We start from the raw sequence: 17,433 nt of genomic DNA on the forward strand, positions 1-17,433 counted from the left end.
TGGAAAAGCTCAGCCGGTCTGGCAGCATCTGTGAAGGAAAAAACAGAGTTAACGTTTCGGGTCCGGTGACCCTTCCTCAGAAGCATCTGAAGTTCTGAGAAGGGTCATCGCACCCGAAACGTTAACTCTGTTTTTTTCCTTCACAGATGCTGTCAGACCGGCTGAGCTTTTCCAGCAATTTCTGTTTTTGTTCCTGATTTACAGCATCCGCAGTTCTTTCGGTTTTTATGACAGATAAACTGGGTGAGTGTCAGAGATGCTGACACTCTGGTACCTGACTTTGAGGCATACTAAAGTCAAGGACTATTCATGTCTGTCTCATGGTGTTTGAGAATGTTCCCGTGATGTCCTTTGGAATATTTTACTGTGTTAAAGGTGTTTTATAAATACAGGTTAGTAGTTCTGCTGCAGTTTAATCACCTCCTCCAGAAACTTTATTGAATAGCTGCTGTTATGATTGGTAAGTGTGTGTGACAAAGTGCCACTAAGTGTGAGCTGATTGATTTGCTGCCTTTTTTGGGTGACAGAGGCTGAGAGAAGAATGTTGATAGGATCATAAAAGAGCATTATGGTTTTCATCAAACTGTTTGTGATCTTTATCATTGTCGCTGTGATTTGAGTGAAACATACAGTCCGATTGGGATCAGCTGGACCAAATGATGACTGGATATTGGACTCTACACACCAGATCTCACTGGCTCCTGGGCTTAGCCTGCTGATCTAAGCTGCTGGTAAGGTGTTTAGCATGCTTGCCTTCATTACTCAGACCATTGAGTATAGGAGTTGGGACACCATGTTGCAGTTGTCCAGGACATTGGTGAGGCCACTTTCGGAGTACTGTGTACAGTTCTGGTCGCCCTGCTATAGGAAGGATAATGTTAAGTTGGAGAGGGTTCAGAAAAGATTTACCAGGACGTTGCCAAGACCGCAGGGTTTGAGTTATAAGAAGAGGCTGGATATAAACTGGGTCTTTTTTCACAGGAGCATAGGATGTTGAGGGGTGACATTAGAGGTTTATAAAATCATGAGGCCATAGATAAGGTGAATAACAAGGGTTTTTTCCTTAGGTAGGGGAGTTCAAAACTAAAGAGCATAATTTTAAGGTGAGAGGAGAAAGATTTAAAAGGGACCTGAGGGGCAACGTTTTCACACTGAGGGTGGCTCATGTGTGGAATGAACTGCCAGAGGAAGTGGGAGATGCAGGTACAGTTACAACATTTAAGAGACATTTGGCAGTTCAGAGTCAACCACATTGCTGTGGGTCTGAAGTCACATGTAGGCCAGGCCGTGTAAGGATGGCAGACACATGAATAGGAAAGATTTCAAGGGATATGAGCCAAATGCAGGTAAGTGGGACTAATTTAGTTTGGGATCATGGTCAGCATAGAAGAGTTGGACCGAACAGCCTCTTTCTGTGCTGTATGATTCTATGACTTCTATGGAATCTAACTCTGAACACAGTAGGGGTGGCTGGATATGATCTCAGGTTCCTGCTGCTACCTGTATAATCCTGGGAACTTGAGACCTGACCTCTAGATGGTCACTAACAGAGAGCTGAGATAACACCACTCCCGCCTACAACATTACTTCCTGATAATGTTGACATGCCTTGCATAGTCTGTATGAACAGTAATGTTGGCAAGTCCTTGGGTGACAGACTGGCTTTTCTTGTAACTTGCAAATCTATTTTTAGCAGAAACCGTTTCTAGAGAAGCCATTGTACAGTAGAAAATGCTGGAAATCTTAAATGTCAACAAAAATTGTCAGGAAGATTTTTGATAAGAGGTACAGTCAGGATGTGAGGAAGACTTTTTTTCATTTAACCAGTTTTTCCTAATTAACCTGTTTGAGGATGTTATTACACACCTCTGCAGCAGTTGGGACTTAAACCCAGGCCTCCTGGTCTAGGGATAGGGATTCTACCACTGTGCTACAAGAGGGCCTGGATCTTTTATACACAGCAAGTAGTAAGTGATATGTTAGAAATGACAGCTGCCTTGAAGAGTAAATTCCTTCAGAGTTAATTGAAAGCAGGTGATGCTATATAAGAGCTGGAGTGTTTTAGGGCTCTGGTGATGCAGTGGTAGTGCCCCTACCTCTGATTCAGGAGGGCTACCTTCTGCTCTTATGAGCATTTCTGATTTTAATCACTCTGATGACCATCAATCCACTGTTGATTGTCAGGAAAAACCCATCTGGTTCACTCATGTCCTTTAGGGAAGGAAACTGCCGTCCTTACCTCGTCTGGCCTACATGTGACTCCAGACCCACAGCAATGTGGTTGACTCTGAACTGCCCTCTGGGCAATTAGGGATGGGCAATAAATGTGGCCTAGCCAGCGATGCCCTCATCCTTTTAATAAATAAAGAAAAAAAGGGTTCCACCTGTTCTAGAGGTGTGTCATAACATCTCTGAACAGGTTGATCAGGAAAATAAGAATTGGGCTTTTCCTGGTGCTATTGGAGAGGGGGCTCACTGTGTCTGTGGCATTCCTAAGACTTTTCAGGCTGTTGAGCACAGTGAGGGCTGGAGTGCATTTTTTTGGTTTGGTAAGTATTCTAACATTGTTTCAAAATAATGTTGTGGTCCCCATAATAGGGCTGTTTTGTATCTGAATTAACTTCTGGATAGGGACATGATCGAGAAGGGAAGAGTAGAAACTGGTGCACGTACTGGGCTTTGTTTAACTGTTATAAGACAGTCGTAAGTCATGGTTATTCTGTAGCTGCTAGATTCAGTATATGCATATTTGTATGTGCAACAATAAAGACCTGGAAAGTGTTGCCTATGAGGGCAATGAAAGCAAAAACGCTGATTGATTCATAAAGGAAATTAAATAGACACTTGAAAGCAATACATGTGCAGGAGTTATGGAGATTGAGAAGAGGTGTGGAATGCCAGGAAGCAATGCAAGATCATATAGGAACTGACCATTGTAATAAAGCAACACCACTTTAGTAGACAAGGGCAAAGACACTGAACTCATTCTTTTTCAAGTGGTCTTAAAGCAGGTCAGACCTGGCTCTAAGTTCAAGTTCAGTGAGAGTAATGCATCTTAGCAGCTGAAAATCCACCTGGGAGATATTGCCATGTTCAAGATCTAAAGAGCCATCAAGAACTAGATGAACAATAAGGTGCCTGGGATCACAAGATGTCAGGAGTGTTGAAACAATGCCAAGAGCACCATCAGAACAGAGCACACCAACATCGTCAGCAAGATGTGAGGTTTAGAGTATATCCTGGAACGAGGAGTAATCATCAAGCTCCCAAGGAAGGAGACCTTCAGTAGCTACAATTACGAGGGAGACACCATACTGCGGTCAGTCCCTGGCAGTGCTCCTCAACAGGTTAAAAACTGAAGTAGACAGTGTCTTTCCATAAGACCATAAAATGTAGGAGCAGAATCAGCCTAATGAGTCTGCTCCAACATTCAATCATGCCTGATATGTTTCTCAACTCATTCTCCTGCCATCTCCCCAAACCTTTGATCCCCTTACTAATCAAGAACCTATCTATCTCTGCCTTACATACTCTAATAACTAGTCCTCCACAGTCCTCTGTGCCAATAAGTGAATCCACAGATTCACCACCCTCTGGCTGAAGAAATACCTCCTTGTCTCGGCTCTAAAGCATCATCCATTCACCCTGAGGCTATGCCATTGGGTCCTAGTCTCTCCTATTAGTGGAAACATCTTCTCTGCGTCCACTCTATCCAGGCCTCTCGATATCCTGTAGGTTTCAACCAGATTCCCCCTCATCGTTCTAAACTCCATCAAGTACAGAACCAGAATCTCCAATTGCTCCTCATATGAAAAGCCCTTTATTCCTGGGATCATTCTTGCAAACCTCCTATGGATTCCCTCCAACACCAGCACATCCTCCCTTAGATACAGGGCCCAAAACTGCTCACAATATTCCAAATGTGGTCTAACCAGAACCTTATACAGCCTCAGCAGTACTCTTGAAATGAATGCCAACATTGCATTTGCTTTCCTAACTGCCAACTGCATGTTAACCTGAGAATTCTGAACTAGGACTCCCAAGACCCTTTGTCCCCAATTAGAAAATAGTCGGTGCCCCTGGACTATTTGGATGTGAACATCAGAGGTATGGTAAGTTTGCAGATGACTCCAGAATTGGAGGTGTAATGGTCTGTGAAGAAGGTTACCTGAGAGTACAATGGGATACCTCAGATGGTCTAATGGGCTGAGGAATGGCGGATGGATTTTAATTTAGATAAATGTGAGGTGCTGCGTTTTGGAAAGGCAAATCAGGGCAGGACATACGCTTAATGGTAAGGTCCTGGGGAATGTTGCTGAACAAAGAGACCTTGAAGTGCAGGTTCATAGTTCCTTGAATGTGGAGTTACAGGTAGACAGGATAATGGAGTCAGCATTTGGTACGCTTGCCTTTATTGGTCAGTGTATTGAGTATAGGAGTTGGGAGATTCACACTGGATATTGCCTGGGATGGAAAGTCTCAGATATGAGGAGAGACCAGATAGGCTGGATTTGTTTTCCCTGGAGCAGAGGGGGATCTCCTCGAGATAAACAAAATTATGAGATCATGAGAATCCTTTCCCCGTAGCAGACATGCCTAAGACCAGAAGGCATAAGTTTAAAGTGAGGAGTAACTGGTTTAGAAAAGATCAGAGGAAAATGTTTTTCACCCAGAGGGTGGTAGAAATATAGAATGTACTGTCTGAGAGGGTGGTGGAACAGGTACTCCCACAACATTGAAGAAACATCTGGATGAGCACTTAAACTGCCAGGGCATAGCAGGCTATGGACCAAATGCAGGTAAATGAGATTAGTGTAGTTTGGTCAGCATTGACATGATGGGCTGAAGGGCCTGTTTCTATGCTGTATGATTCTGGGACTCTGAATTTCTTTGTGACTTCCCATATTTCCCATTGTTTGATCCAAAAGCATACCTGACGAAAGATTGTACACAAGTGGGACACTGAAATGAAAGGTGAAGCATTGGGGCAGTGTTGAACAGGTCACTACAGGGTGGGTAAGTGAGGTGCACATGGGTGTCACCAGTTTGTGAGTTTTCATCAATCAGTAGAGATGTATGGGAAGTGACATTTGCTCATTCAGGAAGCCCCAGGGAGGGATATTGAGCAGAGGGTTCTTGTTATGATGTGCATTGTTGCATTTTTCTAGAAGTCATTATAACATAAAGGATATCCTTCCAGTTCAGCTTTCATTTGTGCTGAATGTATTCTCTATGTATTTGTTTAGCAACACACTAATTGTTCCTGAACCTAAAGAAAAAAAGTCAACATCTAAAGTTCGAACTCTTCTGGATCCTTTTGACCAAGACTTTGAGAAGTAAGTGAGAGATTTTTACATTTAGTAAGAATATAACAGCAGGAGTAGGCTATTCAGCCCTGCAAACCTGGTCAGCTGATGAAGGCTGAATTTCACTTTTTCATCTAACCTGAGATAGACTGGACACTTTCCAACATCCCTGCTGGGTCCAGCCCTCACAAACATCATTGCTGCTCTCTGAGAAATGTGCCTTTGATGGAATGACATCCAACTTTCTACCTGTTCATATTTCCAATACATAGCTGAGACTTCTGCTATATTTGAATTTCCATTTGCTTGTAAGATTTTCTTTGCACATCTTAATGAGTGCCTCTAGCACTTAAATTTGAAATCAAATGAGATCCCTTTTCTCGATGTCCTAGTTACAAAATTGGCTGGAGGTTCTCTGCAGTTGTCTGCCACAGGCCACTATCGATTGTAGGAAAAACCCATCTGGTTCACTCATGTCCTTTAGGGAAGGAAACTGCCATCCTTACCTGGTCTGGCCTACACGTGACTCCAGACCCACAGCAATGTGATTGACTCTTAACCGCCCTCTAGGCAATTAGGGATGGGCAATAAATGCTGGCCTAGCCAGCATTGCTCTTATCCATGAATGAATTTAGAAAAAGTGTGGCAAGAGTCATGATAAAAGGATGACCTAAAAACAGCGGCACATTCCTATGATCACAAGAACATATTGTGGAGATAATGAATTGACAGCACAAAATGGTATATAACTATAAGTGGTACAAAGGAAATTCAGTCATTAACCTAAAGGTGGTGAGAGGAGAGATGCTAAATTGCATCTAGTTTGAAGAAAGGAAGAGAAGTGCTCTACAAGCCAAACATGATCATGGAATCCCTGCAGATAGAGGCCATTCAGCCATGGAGTATGCACTGACCCTGCGAAGTGTATCCCATCTGATCCCCATAACACATTTTCCATAGTTCACCCACTTAGCTTACACTACGGGTAATTTAGCATGACCAATCCACCGACCCTGCACATCTTTGGACTGTGGGAGGAAACCGAAGCACCCAGAGGAAACCCACGCAGACACGGGGAGAATGTGCAAACTCCACACAGACAGTTGCCTGAGGGTGGTATTGAACCCAGGTCCCTGGTGCTGTAAGGCACTAAACCACCCTGCTGCCCCAATTAAATGGAAAAGCTGAGACAACAGTGAAAATCACCAAAGGAATTGTAAAGAAATTAAGTGGTTCCAACACAAGGTAATGTTTGAGTGGAGAAACATACCTGCTGCAGGCATAGAAAGTAGTCCACTGCAAAAACTAATGTCACGCTACACACAACTACTCATCCAATAGCGAAAAAGCTATAGAAACCAGAAGTAAAAGCAGTGCTGAATGAAAATCAAGGTGAAACAGCAGAAAGTCAAATTTCATTTTGACAAGACATCCAAACCATTGAGCATTGGAGAGCCAGTCAGAGTACAAACCTTCACCACTCTCAACAGGTGATCAATCGGGAACTGTGTCAACTTGATCATTTGCAGTGGAGATGGATGACTGGATTTACTGTCACAACCACAGAATACACATAATTAATAACTCACCAACAATTGTAATCAATAACATGCCTCAATTAATACACACACTTGGGAGAAGCTGTTCCAGTGAACCCTGCTGCCCTACAGGATTTTAACGTTAATGGGAGGAGTGGTAACCAAAGCTCACTGCTCCATGATTTGTACCAAATGTATAAACGTATTATTTAGTCACCAAGAATGGTCAAATTTGTTTCTCTTTGTTACTGTTATCCTGATCAAAAGAGCCTTTCACTGGGTTTCTCCAATAAACTCAAAAATAATAATTTTTTAAAGAATAAGTTTGTTTTCTTTATTCACCCTAGGATGTGGGTGTAGCTGGCTGGTCCAGCATTTAATACCCATCTCTAGTTGCCCCTTGAGAAGGTGGTGGTGAGCTGCCTTCTTGAACTGCTACAGTCCATATATTGCAAGTAGACCCACAATGGCCTTAGAGTGGGAATTCCAGGTTGATGACCAAGTGAAGGAACGGTGATATATTTCTAAGTCTAGATGGTGAGTGGCTTGGAAGGGAATTTACAGTGGGTTGGCATTCCCATGTAGCTGCTGCCCTTGTCCTTCTAAATGGAAGTGGTTGTGGGTTTCGGTGGTAGTGTATTCTTTCTTCCTTATTCATTCATGGGATGAGAGTGTCGCTGGCTAGGCAGCATTTGTTGCCCATCCCTAATTGCCTAGAGGGCAGTTAAGAGTCAACCATGTTGCTGTGGGTCTGGAGTCACATGTAGGCCAGACCAGGTAAGGATGACAGATTCCTTCCCCAAAGGGCATTAGTGAACCAGATGGGTTTTTCCCGACAATTGGCAGTGGATTCTCGGTCATCGTTAGACTCTTACTTCCAGACATTTTTTATTGAATTCAAATTCTACCATCTGCCGCAGTGGGATTCAAATCTGGGTCCCCAAAACATTATCTGCGTCTCTGGATTAACAGTCCAGAGATAATACCACTATGCCATCGCCTTCCCTTGATCTCTGTATGGCAATCTTTGGTGAATTTCTGCAGTGCATGTTGTAGATAGTATGCATTGCTGCATCGGTGGTGGAGGGAGTGGATATTTGTGGATGTAGTACCAATCAAGCAGCTGCTTTGTCCTGGATGGTGTCAGGCTTCTTAAGTGTTGTTGGAGCTGCACTCATCCAGGCAAGTGGGGAGTATTCCATCACACTCCTGACTTGTGCCTTGTAGATGGTGGACAGGCTTTGGGGAGTCAGGAGGTGAGATACTTGCCACAATATTCCCAGCCTCTGACCTGCTCTTGTAGCCACTGTGTTTATATAGCTAGACCAGTTGACTTTCTGGTCAATGATATTCCCCAGGATGTTGACATTGGATATTCAGTGATGGTAACACCATTGAATGTCAAGGAGCGGTGGTTAGATTGTATCTTATTGGAAATGGTCATTGTCAGGCATTTCTGTGGCATGAATGTTACATGCCGCATGTCAGTCCAAGCCTTGATGTTGTCCAGATCTCGTTGCGTTTGGACATGGACTCCTTCAGCGTCTGAGGAGTCATGAATGGTGCTGAGCATTGTGCGGTCATCAGTGAACATCTCTACTTCTGACTTTATGATGGAGGAAAAGCCATTGATAAAGCAGCTAAAGAAGGATGGGCCTAGGACCTGAGTTGAGGTGACTGACCTCCAACAACTACAACCATCTTACTACAACCATCTTCTGATGCACCAGGAACATCTCCAACCAGTAGAGAGTTTACCCCCGATACCCATTGATTCCAGTTTTGCTCGGGCTCCTTGATGCCACATTCGGTTGAATGCAGCCTTTATATTACGGTTTGTCACTCTCAGAGAGTCATAGTCATAGAGTCATACAGCATGGAAACAGACCCTTCAATCCAACCAGTCCATGCCTAACATAATCCCAAACTATGTTAAGTATATCCAAGACTGAGACATAGATTTTTTAAAAATCAGGGAGGGAACCGTTATAGGGAAAATGCAGCAAAGCGAAACTGAAGATGATCAGACCAGCTATGATCTTATTGAATAGCAAAGTACACTTGATGGGCTAAATGGCCGACTTCTATTCCAGTGTCTTATGGCACTCATGTGAATGATAGGAATTGGTGAGAAGTACTCAGGAATTTGGTGAGGAGTACTCTCACCTCACCTCTGGAATTCAGCTCTTTTGTCCATGTTTGAACCAAGGCTGTAATGGGGTCAGGAGCTGAGTGGCCCTGGCAGAACCCAAACTGGGCGTCACTGAGCAGGTTATTGCTGAGCAGGTGCTGCTTGATAGCGCTGTTAGTGACAACTTCCATCACTTTACTGATGATCGAGAGGAGGCTGATGGGCCAGTAATTAGCTGGGTTGGATTTGTCCTGCTTTTTTATGTAGACGATGTACCTGGGTAATTTTCCATAATTTTAGATGGATCCCAGTGTTATAGTTGAACTGGAACAGCTTGGCTAGGGGAGCAGCAGGTTCTGGAGGACAAGTCTTCAGTACCATTGCCGGAAAGTTGTCAGGACCTATAGTCTTTGCAGCATCCAGTGCCTCCAATCATTTCTTGTTATCACATGGAGTGAATCAAATTGGCTGAAAACTAGTATCTGTGATGCTGGTGACCACTAGAGGAGGCTGAGATGGATCATCAACTTGGCACTTCTGGCTGAAGATTGCTGCGAATGCTTCAGCCTTATCTTTCGCACTGATGTGCTGGGCTTTTCCATCATTGAGGATGGGGATATTTGTGGAGCCTCCTCCTCCAGTGAGTTGTTTAATTGTCCACCACCATTCACGACTGGATGCGGCAGGACTGCAGAGCTTAGATCTGACCCGTTGTTTATGGAATCAATTAGCTCTGTCTATCTGCCATCCTCCATCCCCCACCAGGAGGGTCTTAGGGCTCTCCACTTCTTCCTGGAGCAAAGGCCTGAACCGTCCCCACCCACCCCCACCCTCTTCCACTTGGCCAAGCCCGTCCTCACTCTCAACAACTTCTCCTTTAATTCCTCTCATTTTCTTCCGGTCAGTGGGTGGCCATGGACCCCTGTTATGCTTGTCTCTTTGTGGGGTACATGGAACATTCCTTGTTCTAGTCCTATTCTGGTCCCTACCAACAACTTTTTCTCCGATACATCAATGATATTATTGGTGCTGCCTCTTCCAGAATTGGAAAAGTTCATCCATTTCATTTCTAATTTCCATTCTGCCCTCACTTTCATTTAGTCTACCTCTGACTCTTCCCTTCCCTTCCTCGACGTTTCTGTTTCCATTTCTGGGGATAGACTGGCCACTAATATCCACTATAAACCCACCAACCTCCACACCTACCTGGACTATATATCCTTGCACCCTGCTTTCTGTAAAGACTCCAGCCCATTCTCCCAGTTCCTCTGTCTCCATCACAAGTGTTTCAGTGATGCCAGCTTCGACGAGGGAGCCTCCACAATGTCGACCTTCTTCCTCAACCAAGGATTCCCCAGCACCATTGTCGACACGGCCCTCAACCGGGGTCCAACCCATCTCCCGCACTTCCGCCCTCACCCCTTCTCTTCCCTCCCGCAACAGCGTTAGGGTTCCCCTTATCCTCACCTACCATCCCATCAGCATCCACTTCCAGAAGACCATCAGACGCCATTTCCACACCTCCAGCGAGATGCCACCACCAGACACATATTCCCCTCCCCTCCCTTGTCTGCCTTCTGCAGGGACCGTTCCCTCTGGGATACACTGGTCCACACTTCCTTCACACCCAACACTCCCCACAGCCCTACGGTACCTTCCCCTGTAACCGGCGAAGGTGCAACACCTGCCCATTTACCTCCTCCCTCCCCAGTATCCAAGGGCCCAAATATACGAAACAAAATGAAAAAGTCAGCTCAGCAAGCAAGTCAACAACCTCACCCACAATCCGAGCTACAGATCTTTGCCAAAACCTAAATATACCTTCCAGGTGAAGCAATCATTCACCTGTACTTCCCACAATCTAACCTATGGCCTTCACTGCTCACAATGTGGTCTCCTCTACACTGGGGAAACAAAGCTTAGACTGGGTGACCGCTCCACAGAACTTCTGCGTTCTGCCTGCGAAAAGACCCTGAGCTACCTGATGCCTGTCACTTTAACACACCACCCTGTTCCCTGGTCAACATCTCCGTCTCTGGCTTGTTTCAGTGTTCCAGCGAAGCTCAACGCAAGCTGGAAGAACAACACCTCATTTTCTACTTGTGGACCCTGCAGCCCTCCAGACTCAATATCAAGTTCAATAATTTTAGGGCCTGAACTCTTCCATGTCCTGGCCCCCTACCCCACACACCAGGCCTTGTTATCACACAGCCTGCCATTACACACTACCTATTGTTAGTTACTCACAGTCTCCATTAACAGCTACTCACCCTCACAACCTGATCGTTATCAACCCCTTTGTCTATCCAACTGTTCTTCTCTCTGGGCTCTATCCCCACCTAACATTTACTCCCTACCCCCTCCCCCTCCCTATCTTCTGCATATAAACCAACATTTTCCTAGCTACCATCAGTTCTGAGGAAGGGTCACCAGACCTGAAATGTTAACTCTGATTTCTCTTCACAGATGCTGCCAGAGCTGCTGAGCTGTTTCAGAAACTTCTGTTTTTGTAGCTCTGAGTCTCACTTGCTGCTTATGCTGTTTGGCGTGCAAGTAGTCCTGTTTGGTGGCTTCACCAGGTTGATACCTCATCTTCAGTATGCCTAGTGCTGCTCCTGGCATGCCCTCCTGCACTCTCCATTGAACCAGGGTTGATCCCCTGGCTTGATGGTAATGGTTGAGTGGGGGATATGCCGGGCCATGAGGTTACAGATTGTGCTGGAGTACAATTCTGCTGCTGTTGATGGCCCACAACATCTCATGGATGCCCAGTCCTGAGTTGCTAGATCTGTGCAAAGCCTGTCCTGTTTAGCTCAGTGGTAGGGTCACACAGCATGATGGAGGATATTCTCAATGTGAAGGCAGGACTTTGTCTCAACAAGGACTCTGTGGTAGTCACTCTTACCGATACTTTCATGGACAGATGCACCGGCAGCAGATAGTTTGGTGATGAGGTTGAGTATGTTTTTCCCTCTTGTTGGTTCCCTCACCACCTGCCGCAGACCCAGTCTAGCAGCTATGTCCTTTAGGACCCAACCAGCTCGATCAGTAGTACTGCTGCTGAGCCACTCTTGGTGGTGGACATTTTGTGCCCTGTCGTTCAACATGGAGGAGGAGTACTGATTCATCAGCTGAGGGAGGACGATATGTGGTAATCAGCAGGAGGTTTCCTTGCCCATGTTTAACCTGAAGCCATGAGACTTCATGGAGTCCAGAGTCAATGTTGAGGACTCCCAGGGCAATGCCCTCCTGACTATATACCATTGTGTCACCACCTCCGCTGGGTCTGTCCTGACCTTTGAAATATTCCCACATGACATATGTACATTTACCCTCAAACAGCTGCCCTCAATCTACATTTCTCAGTTCCTTCCTAATATTGCAGTTGCTAGCCTTCCCCCATTTTAATACTTACAGCTGAGGATTACTCTTGTCTTTATCCATAAGTAACTTAAAACTTACAGAATTATGGTCACTGTTCCTGAAATGCTTCCTCCCTGAAACTTTGATCACCTGGTCAGGCTTATTCCTCTAGTATGGCCCCATCTCTAATTGGATGATTTCCATACTGTTTCAAGAAACCCTCTAAGGGAGTCCCAGTCCATAAAGTCATAATAGAAGCTAAAATATTGTCTTGACACCTCAAAATACTCGATATGCTAGTTTTGTTTTTTCAACATGTAGTTTCGTACAGGAAGACGAAAGATAGATAAATAATAACAATATCTTGTTTTTTTGAAACCAGATCAAGGGTTGGCATTTCCAGGCATAGTATTGCTTTGCTGAAGAAAGCATTAAGCACTGTGAAAATACAACGAACTGCACGTGAACTCCCGCAAACAAAAACTCGACCAAGTCCAAATGTTACACTCGAGGATGTTAAAAGTGAGCATATCACATGCAATATTACGCTTTGCATGCTTCCTTTTCTCAATCGCTGCCTCCAATTCATTTTCAAAGGTACTAATTCCAACTGCGGCTAACGTACAACCCATTTCAGCCCCTCCATGCATTGTAATTCACAATAGTGCGAGCAATCCACCTCCTGACTCCTCCAAGTCTATCCACCATCAGGCACAAGTCACAAGTATGATGGAATACTTAGTTTGGTTTAATTGATTGTTGTCCTGTGTAACAAAATACAGTAAAAAGTGTTGTCTTGCATGCTGTACAGGCAGGTCATACCATACAAAATGTATCAGAGTGCAGGATGCAGTGTTACAGCCGCAAAGAAGGTGCACAGAGAGAGAGATTAACATTAACGTCAGAGAGGTCTGTTCAAAATTCTGATAACAGCGGGGAAGAAGCTGTTCTTGAATCTGTTGGTATATGTTTTCAAACTTTCGTATCTTCTGCTCGATGGAAGAGGGTGGAAGAGAGTATAACCGGGATCGGAGGGGTGTTTGATTATGTTGGTTGCTTTCCTGAGGCAGCGGGAAGTGTAGATAGAGTCAGTGGAAGAAAGGCTGGCTTGTGTGATGGGCTGGGCTGCTTTCACAACTCGCTGTAATCCCTTGCAGTCTTGGGAAGAGTTTGGATGGGTGCAGCTCCAAAAACATTCGAGAAGCTTGACATTATTGAGGACAAAGTAGTCTACCATATCCATAAACATCCATACTCTTCACCACCAGCAGTATGCACAAGATGCACTACAGACATTCACCAAAGATCACCAACGCTCAGCAACAGTAGTGTGTACTATCTGCAAGATGCATTGCAGAAATTCAAAGATCCTCAGACAGCACCTTCCGAACCCACAACCACTTCCATCTAGAAGGACAAGGGCAGCAGATACATGGGAACACCACCCTCTGCAAGTTCACCTCCAAGCCACTCACCATCCTGACTTGGAAATGTATCGCCGTTCCTTCACTATTGCTGGGTCAAAATCCTAACATTCCTTGCCTAAGCACATGGACTGCAGCGGCTCTAGAAGGCAGTTCACCACCACCTTCCCAAGGGGCAGTTAGGAATTGGTAAAAAAAAAACCACATCCCATGAACAAATTAAAAAAATACAGCCCCTCCATTTTCTCCACTATTTACAATTCCTTGTTTAGAACCTGCTCAATGTTGATTCTGTCCGCAGTCTAACTGTACAAGAAACAGCAGTGAGAGTAGACCACTTGGTCTGTTGAATCTGCTCAACTGTTTGATATGATTGTTGCTGATCGACATCAACCCCACTTTTCCACACCATCTCCTCATCCCTTGATACTCTTTGGGCAGAATCTTATCTGGCGCTGAATAATGTATAGTATGATGAAAAGTCATGTGGAAAGTTCCGTGAGGCCTTTCTTGACACCTCAATAGTTATTGAGGCAAGATTCTAACAAGTGAGCAGCCCACTAATGGGGATTATTGCTTGTAAAAACTGCCTCTTTAATTACAAATATCAGATCATTAATAGGCAGCTTTCTATGCTACCATCACCCGAGGGGCATGGTTAGGTTTAGGGTTAGGGTTAGGGTTAGGGTGAGGATTAGGGTGACGGTTCTGCTTAGAGTTAAGGTTAGAGTTAGGGTTAGGGTGAGGATTATGGTTAGGGTGAGGATTACGCCAAGGGTTAAGCTTAGAGTTCAGTTAGGGTTAGGATTGGAGTGAGGATTAGGGTTAGAGTTAGGGGGAGAGTTAGGGTTGGGGTGATGATTAGGGTTAGAGTTCATGTGAGGGTTAGGGTTAGGGTTAGAGTTAGGGTTTGGGAAGGGCCAGGGTGAGATTTATGGTGAGAGTTAGGTTTAGGGTTAGGGTTAGGGTGAGGGTTAAGCTTAGAGTTACAGTTAGGGTTAGGATTGGAGTGAGCATTAGGGTTAGAGTTAGTGGGAGAGTTAGGGTGGGGTGATGATTAGGGTTAAAGTTCATGTGAGGGTTAGGGTTAGAGTTAGGGTTGGGGAAGGGCTAGGGTGAGATTTATGGTGAGAGTTAGGTTTAGGGTTAGGGTTAGGGTGAGGGTTAGGGTTAGAGTCATGGTTAGGATTGGAGTTAGGGTTAGGATTGGAGTGAGGATTAGGGTTATGCAGCATCCTGTACTACCACCAACCACAAGGAAACTAGTTATTGGCCGATGTGAAGGGCAGGTACCAGATGACTCCAGTAGTCTGCCTGCTATCTTGGACACCCAGCAACAATATCTGAGGGCACTGGCTACATGCCCCCCCCACCGCCCCACCTCCACAACCCCACCCCCCGTTCTCCACAGCTACTGGCATCTAATGCCTGCCAGCATCTCAGGGTTCTCGTGGCATCTTCCTGATCCACTCGTAGGATGTGTGCGTACTTTAAAGTTGAACCAGAGTGAAAGGCTGCAGCAAGGTCCCATTGCACAGGGACAGGCAGCCAGCTCATAGACTGGACTAGGCCAGATCTCAGCGCTGCTCACTTTACTCTCTCACCACTCGCTCACCTTCAGCCTCCCTAGTCTCGCAGCATGCATGCCTTTGTGCATTTCTCCCCCACAGCCAGAGCTAACAGGCTCGTGGTACTTCTCTCTTGCCTTGCTGTTTAGCCTGTCATTATTGTCAACAGTACTTTTCCAAAATGTAATTTCTAAAATTCATTTGATTCTGGAGAAGTACCAGACAATTAGAAAACTGTCAATGTGATACTCTTATTCAAAAAGAGAGGGAGGGAGGCAAAAAGCAGGAAACTACAGGCCAATTAGCCGAGCATCTAATGTTGGAAATGTGTTGAAATCAATTATTAAGGAAGTAATAACAGAACATTTGGAAAATCATAATCCAATAAAGCCGATTCAGTATGGTGACATGAAAGGGAAATCGTGCCTGGCTGATTTATTAGAGGTTTTCAAGGAAGTCTCAACCAGAGTGGATAGAGGAGAACTGGTAGATGTGTTATATTTGGACTTCCAGAAGGCATTCGACAAGATACCTCACAAAGGGTTAAGTCACAAGAGCCCACTGTGTTGGAGGGAGTATGTTGACATTGATAGAGAATTGGCTAATGGGCAGGAAATGGTGAGTGGGGATAAGGGGTACTTTTTTAGATTGGTGACCAGTGATGTTCCACAGGGATCAGTGCTCGGACCACAACTGTCTGTAATATATATTAATGACTTGGAGGAGGAAAGTAAATGTACATAGAACATAGAACAGTACAGCACAGCACAGGCCCTTCAGCCCACGATGTTGTGCTGACCTATTATCCTACTAAGATCAATCTACCCTGCATACCGTACATTTTACTATCCTCCATGTGCCTATCCAAGAGTCGTTTAAAAGTCTCTAAAGTATCTGACTCCACTACCACTGCTGGCAGCGCATTCCACACACCCACCACTCTCTGTGTGAAGAACCTACCTCTGACATCTCCCCTATACCTTCCTCCGATCACCTTAAAGTTATGCCCCCTCGTAATAGTCATAAGTGCTATAACCAAATTTACAGACAACACAAAATAGGTGGAAAGGCAAGTTGTGAGAAAGATACAAACAGTTCACAGAGAGATATTGATAGGTTAAGCAAGTGGGCAACAAATTGGCAAATGGAGTATAATGTGGGAAAATGTTAAGTTGTTCATTTTGGAAGAGAGAACAAAAGAACAGTGTATTATTTAAATGGAGAAAAAGACTGCAGAAAGCTGCAACACAAAGGCACTTGTGGGTAGTTGTGCATGAAACACAGAAAGCTAGCACACAGGTGCAGCAGGTAACTGGGAAGGCTAATGGAATGTTGGCCCTTATTTCAGGGGTGTTGGTATATGAGTAGGGGTGTCTTACTGCAACTATATAAGGTGCTGGTGAGACCACATCTGGAATACTATGAGCTGTTTTGGTCCCCATTATTTAAAGAAAGGTATTATTTCATTGAAGGCAGTCAGAGAAAGTTCACTAGGATGATTCCTGGTCTGGAGGGATTTTCATATGACCGGTTCTACTCGCTGGATTTTAGAAGAGTGAGAGGTGATCTCATTGTAACATGTAGCATTCTTAAGGGGCATGACAGAGTAAATGCCGAGTGAATGTTTCCCTCCTGGGAGAGTCTAGGACCAGAGGGCACAGTCTCAGAATAAAGGGACACCAATTTAAGACTGAGATGATTGATTGATTGATTGATTTATTGTCACACTTACCAAAATACAGTGAAAAGCTTTGTTTATGAGCAGTACAGGCAGATCATAGTAAGCAATGATGTACAGATCAAAAAGACTTAGACTGAGGCAGAGATAGTAGGAACTGCAGATGCTGGAGAATCCGAGACAGCAAGGTGCAGAGCTGGATGAACACAGCAGGCCAAGCAGCATCAAAGGAGCAAAAAGGCTCAAGTTTCGGGCCTAGAACCTTCATCAGAAATGGGGGAGGGGAATGGACTGAGGCATACAGGTTACGTGAAGCAGGGCGTGCACAAGGCAAGATCAATGTTAGCAAGATCAGCATTATTTGAAGCTAGAGAGTCCATTCATCAGTCTGATAACGGCCGGGAAGAAGCTGTTCCTGAACCTGC

The 17,433-nt window shown here is 44.8% G+C and overlaps 1 long non-coding RNA gene across 1 annotated transcript; it reads left to right on the top strand.

Moving 5' to 3' along the window:
* Nucleotides 1–234: 234 nt before the first annotated feature.
* On the top strand, nucleotides 235–12,854 carry LOC125483627. Its single transcript, XR_007262562.1, has 3 exons — nucleotides 235–731; nucleotides 5,247–5,336; nucleotides 12,721–12,854. It is a non-coding gene; the product is annotated as an uncharacterized LOC125483627 (long non-coding RNA).
* The last annotated feature ends 4,579 nt before the right edge of the window (nucleotides 12,855–17,433 follow it).

The sequence above is a fragment of the Rhincodon typus genome, chromosome 8 (assembly GCF_021869965.1).
Source record: "Rhincodon typus isolate 14 chromosome 8, sRhiTyp1.1, whole genome shotgun sequence".
Classification (NCBI taxonomy): Eukaryota; Metazoa; Chordata; class Chondrichthyes; order Orectolobiformes; family Rhincodontidae; genus Rhincodon; species Rhincodon typus.